The sequence below is a fragment of the Phyllostomus hastatus genome, unplaced genomic scaffold (assembly GCF_019186645.2).
Source record: "Phyllostomus hastatus isolate PE091 unplaced genomic scaffold, TTU_PhHast_1.1 phas_contig_402, whole genome shotgun sequence".
NCBI lineage: Eukaryota > Metazoa > Chordata > Mammalia > Chiroptera > Phyllostomidae > Phyllostomus > Phyllostomus hastatus.
Window position 1 is genome coordinate 6,574,947 of NW_025333873.1, and position 17,872 is coordinate 6,592,818.

Here is a 17,872-nt window from a genome sequence, read left to right on the forward strand (position 1 = left end):
AAAATCCGTTCAGTTCAACATAGTACCGGATGTCCTAGCCACAGCAATCAGAGAAGAAGAGGAAATAAAAGACATCTGAATTGAAAAGGAAGACGTAAAACTGTCATTATGTGTAGATGGCATGATATTGTATGTAGAGAACCCTAAAGATTCCACCAAAAAACTACTGGACATGATAAATCACTAAAGTAGCAGGATATAACATAAGTATCCAGAAATCAGTTTTATAGATGAATAATGAACTATTGGAAAGGGAAACTAAGAAAACAATCCTACTTGCAGTTGCATCAGACAAAATAAAATACCTTGAAATAAATTCAACCGCGGATGGAAAAGACATGGACTTGGAAAATGGTAAGACACTGATACAAATGAGTGGAAGCATATAATACTGTCCAAAGCAATGTATAGGTTCAACCCAGTTTATATCAAGATACCAATGGCATATTTCACAGAATTAGAACAACCGAAGGCCCTGAATAGTCACAGCAATCTTGAGAAAGAAGACCAAAGTTGAAAAAGTCACACTACCTGGTGTCGAACTATATATACTACAAGGCCATAGTAACAAAGGATCGTGGTACTGGCATAAAAACAGACAAATAGATAAATGGAACAGAATAGAGAGCCCAGAAATAAACCCACATGTTCATGGTCAATTAATATGCAAAAATGGGGGCAAGAATATACAATGGGGTAAAAATAGTCTATTCACTAAACAGTGTAGGAAAATTTGGACAGACACGTGCAAAAATAAAATCAGATCACTGATCACCTTCTTATATCATACATAAGAATAAACTCAAAATGGATTAAAGACTTAAATGTAAGACACAACAACATAAAAGTCCTAGAAGAAAACATAGGCAGAAAATCTCAAACACTTCTCTTAGCAATGTTTTTTTTATGTGTCTCCTTGGACAAGGGAAACAAAAGAAAATGCAAACAAATAGGACTACATCAAACTAAAAAGTTTTTGCACAGCAAAGGAAACCATCAACAAAATGAAAAGACAACTGACTGAATGGGAGAACATATTCACTAATGATACATTTGATAAGGGGCTAACATCAAAATTTATAAAGAACTTATACAACTCAACACCAAAAAAACAAACAAACAAAATAATCTAGTTAAAAAATGGGGAAAGGGCCCTGGCTGGCATAGCTCAGTGGATTGAGCATGGGCTGCGAACCAACGCATCGCAGGTTCGATTCCCAGTCAGGGCACATGCCTCGGTTGCAGGCCACGGCCCCCAGCAACCGCACATTGATGTTTCTCTCTCTCTCTCTTTCTCCCTCCTTTCCCTCTCTAAAAATAAATAAATAAATCTAAAAAAAAAAAAACCAACGGGGAAAGGACCTGAATGGACACTTCTCCAAAGAGGACATATAGGTAGCCAGTAACCATGAAAAGATGCTCAACATCACTAATCATCAGAGAAATGCAAATGAAAACCACAATGAAATATCACCTCCCACCTGTCAGAATGGCTGTCATCAGTAAGTCAACAAGTCTTGGAGAGGATGCAAAGAAAGGGAACACGCATTCACTGTTGGAAGGAATGAAGACTGTTGCAGCCACCGTGGAAAACAGTATGGAGTGTTCTCAAGAAATTAAACATGGGACTGCCTTATGACCCAGGGGTTCCACTTCTGGGACTATATCCAAAGTAACCGGAAACATTTATTCAAAAGGATATATGCACCTCTGTGTTCACTGCAGCTTTAATTACAACGGCCAAGGTTTGGAAGCCTTCCAAGTGCCCATCAGTAGGTAAGTGGATAAAAGAGCTGCGGTACATTTACACAATGGAATACTGCTCAGCTGTAAAAAACAAAAACAAACAAACAAAAAAAACCCCAAAAACCCCCCCCACACAAAAAAACAAAAAACAACCAAAAAGGGAAATCATACCCTTTGCAACAGCATGGACCTGGAGAGTATTATGCAAAGTGAAGTAAGGCAGTCAGAGAAAGACAAGTGACACATGATTTCACTTATATGTGGAATCTAATGAACAGAATAAACAAACAAAATAGAAACACGCCTACAGGTACATAAAACAGACAATGGCTGTCAGAAGGGACAGGTGTTGTGGGGCTGGGTGAAAAAGTTGATGCGATTAAGTAAAATAAATAAATAAATAGAATCCCTTTAGATAATGTTGGTGGGATCCTAACTAAATCCAGAGAGAAATAGTTATTTCTTATACTTTTCTTAACATTTAACCTTGCTAATTTTTCTGTGAGACACTACGTATTGACTTTGAAATAAACAGAGACTTGGGTGTGTACATGCACCTGTGTCTAGAGGGGGGCTTTTTTATCTCCTTCCTTCCTTCCTTCCTTCCTTCCTTCCTTCCTTCCTTCCTTCCTTCCTTCCTTTCTTCTTTCCTTCCTTCCTTCCTTCCTTTTGCTGTGTGCAATGATGTGAATTATGAATTGGAAGATGTGGTTTCTCCTTTTCTACTACAACCATCTGCTTAACCTTACTTAATAGTCTCATCTGTGGCCATTATACAAGACATTATGATGGACTCATCCTTTTCTAGGATCTCTTGATTTGGCAATTTTTTTTTGGACACAAGAAAATGAGAAGAAACTGAATATCACCTTTCAGTACCGTAGGTCTTTGACATGATCACTTTCTGGAGCAATTTCGGAGGTCATTTTCAGTCTATATTTAAACAAAAAAGGATTCTAGTGTGAATTAAACTAAATCATCAGCCACTGGCATCTTCAAGGAGAAGGAAGTTTAGATAACTTCGGCTGAAAACAAATGTCCTTGTAGCTTGTTCCTTCTGCTTCTGAACTTCACGCAGCGCCCGTACTCTGCTCCTTTGTGCCCGACGTCTTTGGTCTCCGACGTTCATCCCTGTTGTCACCTGTGTCAGCCATTCGGATTTTGCATTTTGCTACATATAAACTCTCAATAGAAAGGAATAAAATATCAGTTAAAAAAGGAATAAGCAAGCAAATAGATGCTATTTCCAAAACGATCACCTCCTGGGTCTTAGCACAGGCTGAGGTTAGGAGAGATTATATCATAGGATAGGAGGGATTCACTGGGGGAAGTTTTTCTGCATCAGCAGATCACTCTTTTCTCCGGCGGGCCCTCCCTTTCACATCATAAGCAGTGAAGAAAAACTGCGTTAGGCTTGTGATGTATCAGCTTTCCTCATGGTGGTCCTGCTTAGGACAATATTAAACACCCTGGTCTCTTTGCATGCGGAGATAACACTTCTCACCAGAAGCAGCAGAGCTCTGGTGTGGATCTGCTCTTCCGGGAGGACGTGGGGATGCAACTAGCCGTGAGCGCATCAGCCCAGACTCCAAGCCAGGCATTCCCAGTCATTCAGAGCCAGGCCCTGATTCAGACCTACGTCCTCCCGCTGCCTTCCGATACTGGGTGGCTGACAAAGGGGCCAGACAGCCCATCGTCATGGCCCCTGAGAGCTAACTTTAGGGTGGTCAGGTTTCCAGAGTGGTCATTTGATGGAAGGCAGCCAGCATTCATATAGCGGTTATTGCACGCCTGCTTTTAGGTGGCCATCAATCATAATGCAACTCTCTGCATTTTGTTTTCTTATACCTTGTCACCACGGCCACTGTAAGGGCCATCTGATAGACCATGGACTGAGAGAAACTGATCTGCTCTCTGAAAAGTAAGAGCATCTTCTAATTTTCCCTTTATTCCTGACAGGCTCTCTCCCTGGTGTCTGCACTCATTCGCTCTTTCATTCACTCTATCCCTATTAAGCAAATATTTTCTTCTTGGTGATAAGGATCCACCATAACACAAAAATTACACTATTTCCTGTCTTCTTCACATCTGGGCCTGCTACTCATGGTTCAGGAATTTGCTTAATATCCGTCTCCCTCAGGAACCCCTTATTTTTCTTATCTGCAGCCTTACTCACGGCATTGTCCTAAGATGCTGCTGGCTTACACCTGCCTTGTAACTTTTGCTGTACAAGTTTAGATTTTTGTTTAATTTTTAGTACAGCGATATTTCTACCTCTCAGTAGCATCATTATCTCCAAGGGACCATGGATTATATATCACTGCATGCCTGACCACTTCAGCTTCAATACATTGTGTAATACTGGCTGTCAGGTGGACAAGGGAATAAACATTTGCTCTCTAAAAACTCCATGAAGGAGTGCACCTTGATGTCTGGGTGTAACCTAGGTTACAGGCTGAGCTCCATCATCTCTTAAAACATTAGTCATTCTAATGTAATTCCATTTTAAAACAGCCCATTAATTTGAACCTGAAGATGTCTCAGCACTACCTTGGGGCTTAGAATATTTCTGTCCCACAAAGAATGTTAATTGTGTGACTTGATCACGAAGATCATTGGTGTTGCATAGGTAAAGATCCAGCAGTGTGCCGAAGGACCATGGAAGCACTCACTGGCTGGGGTGCATGGGGGGCGGAGCTTCTTACTGGGATGCACATGCACAAACAGACAGTAGAGCACACTGAGTTGCCTGAGCGTTCTGGGAGAAGAGAACATTATGACACATGGTTATATTTCTGGTCTCACTGTCTTTCTTCCTAAATGCAACCCCTAAAGGAAGAGTATGGTTTGGCAGCTATGGCATGAATGGCTGACTGCTCCCTGAATAAAGTACGAGGTGTGTCAGAGAGCTGGGAAGAACTCAAGCTACGAACTGTGCCTTAGGTCCTGAGTTCTCACCAATTTCCCTAAGTCAGCAGTTCCTCACGGAATCTATGCCCCATCCTTCTACAGGGAGCGGGTCATCCTTGGAAGGGGCTCCCAGAGCAATGTGTGGTTCTTGTGAGTGCAAGCGGTCGTGTAGAGGCTATGCAAGCACATGTCCTAGGATATGCTGCGGGTAGGGCCTGAGTTCGACATGGCTCCTGCCTTCCTATCCTTTGCAGTGGATTCACACTTTCTCTGTTTGTTGCCAGAGGAGAACTCTTACAAGGGGGAAGAAAAGTTGCAGTGAGGGGCTGCAGGTGTTTTCTCAAGCCCCATCAATGCACAGTGGGAATTCCGGGTGAGCTAGACAAAGATAACCCAAGTGCACCCAAGCGCACACTGACTTGCAGCCTTGAATATTTCCACTTAACACTTTCATCTCCATTTTAATGAACTCGAACTGCTCACCACCCACATATCCCACAGGCTTCTGCCAGGCTGAACATGTTGCAAAGTGCTTTGACCTTCTCTCCTGAAACGCATTGCAAGAGTACAAGATACTGTTATCATTTCTCAAACATTTCACAGTTCTCACTGGTTAGTTTCACTCTCCCCTTTAATCTGGAATGCATTTGAACGGCTACATAAAAACTATTTTGAGTAAATAAAGTTACCCGTGATTTTTTAAAAGTTCTTTATTATATATTTTGCTATGCATCATCACCTTCTCCTGACATTCCACATAAGCTGCTGTGGCTAAACAGCCCTGTAATGATATTGCTCCGTGGCTATAATGTAGCATGCTATAAACATTATTTAGCACAAAGAAGTATTTCGCGTTAAAATCCAGCAACTCCTTTCAAATAGATTTACATTAAATCTTAGGCTGAATTTTGGAAACATTGAGCAGAACAAAAATTAAATCTAGTTCATGTTCTCATAAAATACCTGCTCCTGTGGGGGTTCGTACCCTCTGTTTTTCTTGGTGGCAGATGGCCTCTCGAGTTAGAATTAACCTGCCTCTCTTTCCTCCCTTTTTTCTTTCTCATCCTTCCTCTTCCCTGCCTTCCTTCCTCTCTCCCTACATTTCAAAATCTTCCTTGCCTTCTTTGAAAATACACAATTTAGTGCCTGGCATATGGTCAGTCCTAGATAAATATTCAGTGTGGTGGTTACACCAGCCACTGTGTAAGTTCCTCAGAAGACAAAGGAGATTGAGTTCCTGCCCTTAAGAATTACACACTGTAGAGAAATAGAGACATAGACTTACAAGCACATAAATAACAGCATATTGTTGCAGTGCTAAAATAGGGAATATAAAAAATGTTGCGAGACAATAATTTCTTAGGGAGCCAGTAAACCATAACAGTTAATTGCATAGACTTTGAAGGCAGATCACCTGGGATACAATGTCGGTCTTTTCACTTACTGTCTCTGTGACCTTCAACAAGTCGACAGCCCTGCTGTGCTTCCTTTTCTCCTCTGTAAAAAGAGCATCATAGTGCCTTCCCCATACGGTGGCTTTAAGTCTTAAAGAAGTCGATATAGAGAGAGAACATAGGTCTGTACCTGGAATATAAAAAGCATTCAATAAACATTAGCTACTGTTATTTTTTTTAAAAACATCAATGTGCAGTTGCTGGGGGTCATGGCCTGCAACCCAGGCATGTACCCTGACTGGGAATTGAACCTGTGACACTTTGGTTCACAGCCCAAGCTCAATCCACTGAGCTATGCCAGCCAGGGCTAGCTACTGTTATTATTGGGAATACATCTCTCTCTCATACACGCACACATACACACACAATCCTTTACTGGAATTTCTTTTTTTAAATTTTTTTCCAAATGAATATTCTATTTCTTTTATATCTTTCATAACTAAATTTTATGAATAGGTTTTTTTGTGCTTTTTTTCCAGACACCGCACCCCCCCCCCCATTTACCCCCTTAATCCCACATTTTCATTTAACTCCATGGGTACTTAATCAAAAGACTTGGATCTTTCTGCACTCCGTAGTCCTAGAGGGCAAAGACCGAGGGCATGCTTAGGTGAGAGTACATGAAGACGGACCCAAGGACTCCTGCTGTTTACTGCTTCCCCGTGACCTCATTTACTCTGAGAACAGCACGGCCCGTTCTCGCTCCAGCCCGCTCATTCCCGCCACCATACTCAACAAGGTGGTCACCGCCCTCCCTCTTACCAACCCTGGGTCTGACTCTCCATTTTTCCCCGTTTCGAGCTTCTGCCCTCCGTCACCACGAGTGGCCCAGTTTTAGGCAAGATGCAGAGGTTTCTTTTTGATATCTTTGTCCTCCCCATGGTGTGTCCTTCTTGGGCTCATTTCAAACCTTTTAAGAGCTGCGTTTTCTCCTCTTTTCTCTCATAGCTAGTAATTTTACTGGAAACTGCTAGACACTGAGGAGAGATTCCAATAAACCTATCCATATTGATTTACTGCACTGACCTTTCCAGGGGCACTTGGAATTTAAAAGAAAAGTCCAGAGAGATAATTCATAACAAAAGGGGATATGTCCATTGTGCTGAAATTTCGGGTTCTGAGTTAGGCATCAGGGGAACTTTCTGAGACTGGGGTCTCTCCTGCGATCCTTCACGCAGCCCCTATGAGCCACCATGGCCCCGGGGCTGTGAACGCCAAGCCTCCTTTGAAGTTTACCTGTTAAGACCAAATAAGACAGGAAATTCAAGGGACTAGATGGATAGCCAGTAAATGACATGTGCAGAGACAATAACAGAAGAGTAGGAACTATTGCTTTATCCTTGCTCCTTCATTCCAATAATTCTTTCTGATCGTTTGTTGTTGGTTTCATCTCCTAAATGTCAGATTCTTTTGGAAGATTCTTAAGCCTGGATCAATAAACAATGACTTTCAGTTAATTCTTATTAATCTAAGAAAACACCATGGGCCATCAGCGATTTGGAAGGGAGGAGACATTTAGCATGGGCTTAAACATTGTCTAAGCTTGCGGCTGAATTGATTCACCAAGTTAACTCAAAATAAAGTGTTTTTTTTAAAATGCCATGTTCTGTATGTTAAAACATCAGAATTAATCAAGTTAAACTTCCATGCTGATGAGCGAGGACCGTGTGTGTGTATGTGTGTCTCAGCGTGACAGTTTTCTGGGGTAGTTTATGCTGATAGTCACCGTAGGCAGCACCGGGGCTCATTAGAGGGGATGAATAACTCACAGACACACAGCAGCCGCTGGAACAGTCAAAGCTCACCACACAGCCATTTGTGATATGGTTACAGCAAACATTTGGGGGCCCTGGCATAGTCTGGAAGGAAAACTGTGGTGATGTAGGTGCTGCTGCCAATTACCTGGGTATGGCTGGCAGTCAGAGCGACAAACTACAAAGGCAAGCTCGTGATTTTCCATAGATGGATGATTTTTGAACTTGGTGGGAGAGTGAGTCCCTAATGAGGTTTTCTTGTTTCCCGGGCTCAGCCTGGGCAAAGCGTCCTTTTCCTCACATTGAGTTTGTCATCACATGGCCACAGAGCCCATTTTACCCGACGTACACTGGGCATTGTGCCTGACTTGGCAACTACAAGGAGATGGAGAATTAGGGATGGATCATTTCACGCAACGTTGTCAGAAATTCCACTGGGACTCACCAACCTTTGAGACCTGGGAGTCCTGTGAAATGTTAAGTTCAACTCCTCAGATATGCTTAGCTTACCTTACAATTTAGCCCCATGTCTTGGAAATTCCATTCTCTCAAGTGCTGGTAGGATCACCTTTCCTGGGATTGCACTTGTACTTGCAGTCTCGGTTGGCCAAGGATTCATGTTGTGAAGGGAACCTCATTGTCAGGGGTGTCCTATTAACCTGTGAGCAAACCCTGTTAGCTATACCTATAAAATACATGCACAATTGACCGTCTTTCACCACCTCTGCTGCTAGGACATGAGTTCAAACCGCCATTGTGTCTGGCTTGACATATTGTAACAACTTGAACCCGTATTCCTTTTAAATGCCTCTTCCTTGCAACTCATTCTGTACGTAGGTCCAAAGTGATCTCTCTAAAACTTAGAACATATTATTATTAGTCTATTGAAAGGCCTAGTTGGCCCAGAGTTTACATCGTGGCCCTTACTAGCAGGAGAGCCACCCACATTGTTCCGTGTGAGCTGCCCACCTGCTGTGTCCACCTTTGACCCCTATGGACACTGCACCTCACATGGCCACATTGGTTGCCTCAGTTTCCCTCAGGCTCACCAGGCACGCTCAGCCCTCAGGGTTTCATCTGCCCTCTCTCTTTCTCCGGGCTGGAGTGCTTTTCTCTGAGTCACCTGCATGGCTGCTTCCTCCTCTCCTGCAGGTTTCTGCTCAGATCTCACCTCCTCGGAAAGGCCCGTGCCAGCAGCCTGTTCCAGCAGCGTTCCCCCTATGCCTCACCTCTGCCTTTCGCCTGCTTCATTTCTCTTCTTAGAACTTTATCCCGCCTGACACACTGGTCATTTTTGCTTATCCCTTATCTCCTCTTACTGGGGTTGGACGCCATGGGCAAAGGAGGCTTTTCTGTTTTGTTTACTATTGGACCTACTCTTCTACAACGGTGTCTGAAGCAGGAGCACTCAGTCAACAAAAGGCTGAGTTCACATCTGTGGCCCTTCACACATGAGCCTCCTCCTTTTCTGTGGCTGTGTGTTTGGCCACTCCAGTGCCTGCCACTGACACATAAGCTGCTGAGTCAGGCTTCCTAACTGGACCTTCGTACCCCCAGGGGTGCGCCTTCGATGTCCTTGTAACTCATGTTTGATAATCCTGTCATTCCAGCCTTTACACATGCTCACCTGGAAATGAGCTTTCCTTTCTGGGAAGTTTGGGAATTGTAGGAGAAGAAATCATCCTTCGTGACATCGCATATAATCGGGGCACTACTTGAAGCACTTGTTTCAAGAAGTTGCTTTAGCAGGTGAGATGGTGGCCTAGAGAAGTGACGCAGTCTTCCTGTTGTCACACAGAGTGAGTCATATTTGGGGCTGTCTCACTGTCCTGTCCCTAGAATTGATTCCTGAGACCATGTATTTATCTGTGGTCTCTTTACATTGCAGGGTGGGAGAGTGGCCTTCTGGCAGGCAGGCACTGTGTGTTTAAGGGATGAAACAGAATGAGGTGCATGCTCCTTTCTATGGACTATCCCCCAGGACCCTTAGTTTCCTCATTCTCTGTTTTGTCTCAGAACCATTCGTCATTTCTCTCCTGCCTCTGGTCATTCTGGGTACCACTCAATTCATTTCTGACTTGTCCAAATTACGAGTCCAATTTTGAGTTCTAACCACTCAGCTCATGGAATTCAGTGTCACAATGCAACTGAATACCTATTACGGGCTGCATACCCTTTCTCCTTAATTGCCTAGACTGAGTTTGAACTAACAATTGTGTTCATGGAGACACATATTTCTATACAGAAACATTTTCTCCCTGCCAAAGACACATGTTCAATACATTCCTTTTCAGCTGAAGTTTTGGAAAGCAAAATTGCATGGTTTGAGAGGGAAGAATCAAAGTATCATTTTAGGACATGTCAGATACAATTCTAAACCCGTGAGCAAGGGCTGGAGATTTGCTAAGTACAGATCTGGGCTGGTATTAGAATTAGCATTCCTGGAGAATACAGAGCAGCAGGCAAGGCTAGCATGGCTGTGCCTCAGGGGGCTGCATGGGTTTGCTAGTTCACCTGACTTTTGTGTCTGTCTGAATATTTAGCGTGGCTCTGCCAGCATGGGGTTATCTGCTAGCTTAGCTCTCTCTCTGCATCCGCGGGCATATGGAAGTATGAATGCACAAAGCACTTTCACCTTACAGTTTAGGAGAGCTGATTGGATTCTGATAATATACACAAAAAAATCAGAAGTCACACCTTATTTTCATAATTTACACCCAGAAAGGCCAGACATAATACTGTTTTCCTATTTCCCTTTCTTGATTACCTTAGTGGTTGTTTACCCTTGCAGTGAAATTCCTAAAGGAGACATCATTAAGCGTTTTGTTTCAAGACAATCATAACTGTAATAGGAGGGCACCCTGCTTCTGGTGGTCTCACTCCACTTGCTGCTGAGCCTGTTATTATAACATCTTCACAAACACAATGGCTTTTTGTGCGGAAGTGAAAAAATCAGCACAAAGGGAATCTCTTATTAGGGTTTCAAAGGAATGGATTTTTCGTATCTAAGAAATGTATGAAGCAGAAATAGATGAAAAGAGACACAATCAGAAATGAAATATCCTCATGATTAATCAAAGGCAAATGATTCCGTCGTGTGAAAAATGAATCAATGTTTAAGGTTTCTCTCTATTCCTTAACCTCAGAATTCTGCCAGACTTTGAACTGTCAATATAGAGAATGAAACCACAGAAAGTTTTACTCCCTAGTTTTTTAAACAAAGTAGAACATCATACTTAAAAGCATATCATAATTGCTCCTTATCGCCTGTCAGATGAAAGTCCAATCTCCTGGGTCTGGACTCAGAAGTCTTCCACAGCTGGAGTTCCCTTACCTGGCCGACCTCGGCTCCCTACAGCCTTAGCGGGACAGTCTATTCTAGCCACCCTCATCTCAGCCTTCTCCCCCCATCATAAATACCTCTCTCTCCCCCCCCCTCCCCCCTCTCTCTCTCTCTCTCTCTTTTTCTCTCTCTCTCTCTCTCTCTCTCTCTCAGTATCTTGATTTTCAAGAACCGAAGAACCAAACTACCGACAATCATTTTTAATGCTCGGATACAGAAATGGATATGAAACAGAAGCTTAGCCTCTGTCTTTAAGGAATCTTTCCTTCCTGTCTGGGCTCAGGTTTGTCCCTACTTTCCCTAAACTGTTAGTAGCTTCTACCCTACCCCAGCTCACTGTGGCCATGCAGGCTATCATTTTGAAATAGTAACACACCATACATTTCTCAAAAACTATCAGCTCAGCTTAGATTTCTTTTATCTTCCCCAGAGTAGCTAAGAAAGTGTGAAATGCAAGGCTTAGTCATGTTTTATGACTTGACATATTCAAAGAGAAGTCTACATTTTTTTTTATTACAAAAGGCACATTGTCATGTCTAGGCATAACCCGGGTGAGGTTGAGGTGATTCCTGTCGGCAAGAGTTTTCCTAGTGAAAATGTCAAGTGGCCTGGGAATGCTACATTCCACCTGTTGCCTTGCTTTCCCGACCCACACTTAGCATTCACATTCAGGATATTTCTTTAACGTATGTAAAAATCCTAAAATAACTTTCCTTACACGGAGTACTCAAGAACACCTGCGAGGAAAGTTTCGACAGTGGGAATCCGCAGTCCCGGTGTGTAATATTTCCAACTAAGGCACTTGCCAGAAGCAAAACGAAACTGGTGGAATTGCTTAAAAGAGATCTTTCCATACCATTATCATACAACAGTACGTTTGTGTGACACATTACAGTAGATGATGAACTTCACATTCCTTATTTTTTCCTATTTTATTTTATTTCCTCTTACTTAACCCTCATGCCTACATAGATTTCCATGACTTATCAAGGGTGAAGAAATTGAGGTTGTCGAGGTTGTGGGGGTGGCGAGCTATCCCAGATGAAAAGAAAACATCTGTAGCAGAAAATCAATTAAGGTTGCTTGTTCTTTGTACTTTAGTGGTTCCTCTCTGCCACGGTTCCATGATACAAAACTTGGAGCTCTTTATTAGTTACAGAAGAAAGCAAAGCTGAGAATTCCTCTGTACACTGCTTTTCTCAGGTAGTCCAAATCCACACGAGACAAATATTTGCAGACTCAGGTTTAGTACAGATTCCCTTTTAACATATATCATTGTACCTTGTGTGCCCCTGGTGCCCACGAAGCAAGAGAACATTACACTTTCGCTGAGTAAGCAAATGAGAGAGCGTGTAAGCTCAGTAAATATTGTGTTGAGGCAGGGAAGCAAAATTGGATCTATAAGTTTCTGGCTGGTAAATTTCACCTCATAAATAATTTGTTTAAAAAAAAGGCCCCCATCTTTCATATGATGTGAATTCTATTTCTTTGTGTGCTTCAATAAGTTATTAGGTTGGGGTGACCTGAACTGTGTTACGAGGTATGTACTTTTTAGAGTCATCTGTTAGAGACTGTTGTTTCTTTTCTTTCTTTTTTTTAAAAAGATTTTATTTATTTATTTTTAGAGAGGGAAGGGAGGGAGATAGAGAGAGAGAGAAACATCAATGTGCGGTTGCTGGGGGTCATGGCCTGCAACCCAGGCATGTGCCCTGACTGGGAATCGAACCTGTGACACTTTGGTTCACAGCCCGCGCTCAATCCACTGAGCTATGCCAGCCAGGGCTAGACTGTTGTTTCAACATCATTAAAGGTCTAAAGAAATATTATTCTTGTCAAATGCTAATCATTAGTTTTATAGACAGGTGGGTTTGATGGTTACTTTGATGATCCCAGTGATCATATCTTTTATGTCCATGGCCTCGTGTGGCCCCCTCCCTTAACTCTGGGCCATGACCTTCTTTAATGATTAAAACGTGGCAAAAATCACAGTATGCGTATTTCAGGTCTGAGCCCAGAGAGCCCGCTATTTCCATCTTTGTGCTCTGGGGGAGTTCAGCCTCCATATGAGAACTTCAGCTACTCTGAGGCCACCGTGCGATGAGAAGCCTGACCTAGCCACGTGGAGGGGCCGTGAGGATGGCTGAGCTCCCAGCTCGCAGTCCACATTAATTGCTGTCCGTGTATGTGAGGTCATCTAAGAAGCGGAATCTCCATCTGTAGTCAAACCGCTCCAGCAAATGCCCTGGGAAACACAGACGGCCCCTCCTTGCTGAGCTTTGCCCAAATTCTAGAATTGTAGCAAATGAATGAAATTTTTGTCGTTAAGATTGACGAAGGTTTGCTGATAGTTTGTTATGCAGCAATATGTAACCAACTCGACAAATAGCCAGGAAACTGAAAGCCATCAAAAGCAGGAGAGTAGATAACCCTGCTTTTGAAAAAAGATGCATTAAAGAAGAAAGCTGTTGTGGACCCACGAGGCTCCTGGGCTGTTCCACCCGTCTGTCCCCTTGAGCCCCTCTCTCCCTTTTCTCCTTCACCCCCCTCTCTGACCCTCTAACCGCAGCTGGCACCCCTTCCCTCTTTCCCTGATACCATCGGCACCTCTGTCCACACCGAACAATGTGTGTATTGCCACAACACAATAAGCAATGGAAAGGAATAAAACGGCAGCAATCAAAAACCGGTATAAAGTTTTTCTATACAACTGGGCAAGAGGAACAATTTCCAATTAATTCCACTCATTGTTGCCAGAATTTCAGAATGAGATTTGTTTCTGTTTCACTGACTGTTTTTGTCATCCTGCTAATTAGTCTTATCTGAAGCCACCATATTTTAAATGAAACCCATTTGATCTGTATTTATTATCTACACCAGCAGTAGTTCTAGTCCTTTTGCTCATATTCTTGAAAGGATTGTGAAGTCTGTATTAATTAGTGCAGTTGGTACACAGATGTTACAATTCATGGCAATTTTTGCTTTTCTCTGCCACAGTCTATTTGGCTTTCTAATGTTTTTCTTGAGCTACTAGATGAACTTTCTGGCTTCCCAGAATGATGTTCGGTCTTTACCATAAAACTCATTACTGTGAACTCGAACCAGTGCCTTGCAATTCCATAGATTTATTGCAAAAGGCACAAGAAAATGTTCAAGGTTACATTAACCTAATGGTTACCATTATGGTTATTACAAAGTGTTTATGAATCAGTGTTTTAGAGATTTTCTCATAATATGAATAGTCCTGGTAATTATTCATTTCTTTTTATTCTGTACTAAAATCTTCTCTTTTCACTTTTCCCCGAATAATGGAAATCAATTAGGAGTAGATTTTGGCATGTATATGGCTATGTACTTAATGTAAACATGCCCAAGAGACACCAATCTCAACCTTCTTTTATATAATGTTAGGCATTATACATATATAATAAAGTAATACATGATGATTATTATCAAATAAAAATGAATAATAAAATTAATACATCCTATTAGCATTTATTTCTAAGATTAAGAAATCATTCTGGTACAGCGAGAACAGACCTCTGTTGAAATAAAATGAATAGTGTTTATAACTGCCATTTTACAGTCACGTTCCTTAATCTCAGTTTGCGTCTCTGTCGGGTGCTGATAATAATCTCCTAGCCCGCAGAGTCCTTCTGACCATCATGCTAGACTACAGGTGTGAAAGGGTTTAGCATAGGCATCTTGGGTAGAATATCACTCAGAAGATGATTGTTGTCTGAACCTGAATGGTTTTGAATACTGGTATTTATTGAGTTAGTAAGGAGGATGCTTTCTAGTAAATATCTATACTACGGCAGACATCTGTCTTTTGCATTGGTTGCTGGATAATAATATTGCACTTCACTCCTGTGTGTCATCTGGATGATAAAATAATCTCTCCCTTTCAGATGCATGAGCGTGCAGGTGCAGGTTATCTGGACACACTGAGAATGGTGAGAATGTACATGGCAGTTTTCATACCCAGCGTAGCTCCCTGATATGGCGAATCACTCAGATGATGGATGCAATTATTTACATCCAATTGAACAAAAAGTGAGTGATTGTTACTCATTCTGGGCACTGGAAATACAAAGCTGACTCAGACACCACTTTCTCCCTAGAAGATGTTATAACCTATTTGTGGAGAGAAATACACACCCCACTGGCCGTGAAATGTCACAATGACAAAGGGTTAAATGTAAAGGAAAGTCCTGTGGGTCAGAAAAAGTGGTAGCTAATTCTGTTAAGATCTAGGAAGACTTCAGGGAAGAGGTACACTATTAATAAAGACTTCAAAGATGAAACAATTCAGAGATGACCTCTTTTAGGGTTGATCCCCATCCATACTGCTCTGTGCCGGGTAGTTGGGATCATCCTCCAGGGGATCTACACTCCAGCCTTCCCTGGTGTGCCCTCTGTTCAGGCTTTCTGACCGGAGGAGACTGCGTCACCTGGCTTTCATGCCTGCAGGCTTCAGATTGGCTTTGACCAATGGGTTGCGGGGTGGGGCACCGCCGCAGAAGACAGGGGGAGGGTGTGAGTGAGGTCAGTGGTGTTTACCCTCCTGGCCCCCCTCCCTGCAGGCTTGCAGAGGGCTGGCTGCACCCTCAGAGTTAGTTTCAGGTCTTTGCTCCGAACAAGCAGCTTTCTGCTTCTGGATGCCAATCATTCTCCCCTCATCTGCCCCTTTGGTTGGGATACTTGGTGTTTCTCTACCCCTGCACAACCTCTACAAATAAACCCTTGTTAGAATTATCTCAGATTATTCTGTTTGCTTTACTTTCTATTTTCTTCTAAGACTTTGACCAACATGCTTTCTTTTGCAAATTTTTTTTGACTTTTACCTATTTTTCGGTTGCCTGATTTCCCAAGGTACCTTGCTATTTTTCTCTTCTTGCCTTGCTCATGCAGCCTCACTGCGGGTAGCCCTTGCCCATTCTTCTCAGGTGTATTTTCATTCACCCTTCAAGGCTCTTTGTTCAAGAAGTCACCTCTGGGGCCTTGATAAGAACTGAATTTTTTCCCATTGACTTTGGATCACATCATTTACATATACCAGTCACAGTAAGTTCATATATAAAAATGCATGTGTGTATATATATCTGTTTAGATATATGTAAGTTTACATATAAATATATATCGTTTATATATAAATATATGTTTATGTATAAATATATAAAGTATGTATAAATGTATATGTTTATATATAAACATATATAAAGTTTATGTATATAAATATATATAGTTTATGTATAAACTTAAATATATAAGTTTATACACACACACACACACACACACATATGTTTGTTTTTGCAAGTGTCTCCCATCAAATGTGAGTAATGTGAGTTCCCGAAGGGTAGAAGTCATATGTCTTCCATCTTCATATAATAGTAGTTCTCACAGTTCTCATAGTACACTATATTTCATTGACTGTATGCAATGGAATGATTTAGTGCTGTATTCAGAAATCAGTAAAAACCATGGTTTCCCTTGTTCACTGGATTCATTTAAAGTAATCTTGGACTGGATATGTGAAAGGTCAAATCAAAAGACTGATTTCATGTGACACAAATTTTGTCCTGGATGAAACTAGCCTGGCAAATGTTCTCTGCTTCTTTGTTGGTTTGACAACGCATATTTCATGATGAGGATGAGGGCATTTAATGCTTTGTGCTACTATGTATCTGCAATGTCCGTTTCCCTCACAGTCCTTCTTTTAATCTGAAGTTAATATGCTGCAATTTTTAAAAATAGGATTCATATGACAGATGTATGTCATTCACATGCATAACACCCTTTATGGACGGTAGCATACATAGATGAGCCAGTGTGGGTTTTGCAAAATTTCACGCTTTCTCCTATTCAATAAAGCATGTGATCATTAAAAAGAGTAACATCACAGAGCAGACTTAGCCTCTGCCCTGTTCTAGTTCTTTTTACACAGACAATCAAAGTCCAAATTTAGTAAATAGCTAAGCATCTAAAAAATTGTTTGTAATAATTAATCAGGGATATCATAGAAATGTGCAAATGGGTTAGCCCTTTTTAGGTCCTTAGAGACCGGCTTTCCTGTTTAACTTTAGCTGTCTTTAAGGCCATGATGAATTGCAAACCATTTATGTTTCTTCATAAAGGATAGTACTAAGCAGAATATGAGAAGGAAGTTTGCAAAGTCTGTCCCTTTTCACAATTTTCCATTCTTTGCCTTCCTTTACTGCCTCCAAGGAGGGAGAAATTGAGAGATGAGAGGCCCAGGACTTAGAGTGGTTTAGGCGGAAAACTTTTATCTGTTCAAAGAACAAATAGTTCTTGGTTCCAGGACTTCCTTGGATGCTACTTCGAAAGTCCCGCAGACACGTTGCCACTGTGGTCCCTTGTTCTCTGTCTCTGTCGCTGGGTTGGATTTCAAGAGAGCCAAGTGACATGATTTCTAAGCCCCACATCTTTTGTGGAAAAATCACAGGTGAAATGCCATCAATTTCTTGTTGCCTTGTTTTCGGGAACAAACTAGTTTGATGTCATTTCTTCGATTTTTCTAGGACATCACATTCAATTCCTAACTGTCCTGTTTTTGAAGAAAGATAAGACTTTGGTTTTGATTGAATTTTCCTTGAGATCAGTTGTTGCCAAGTCCAGTTTATTAAAGGACTAACATTTAGTCAATT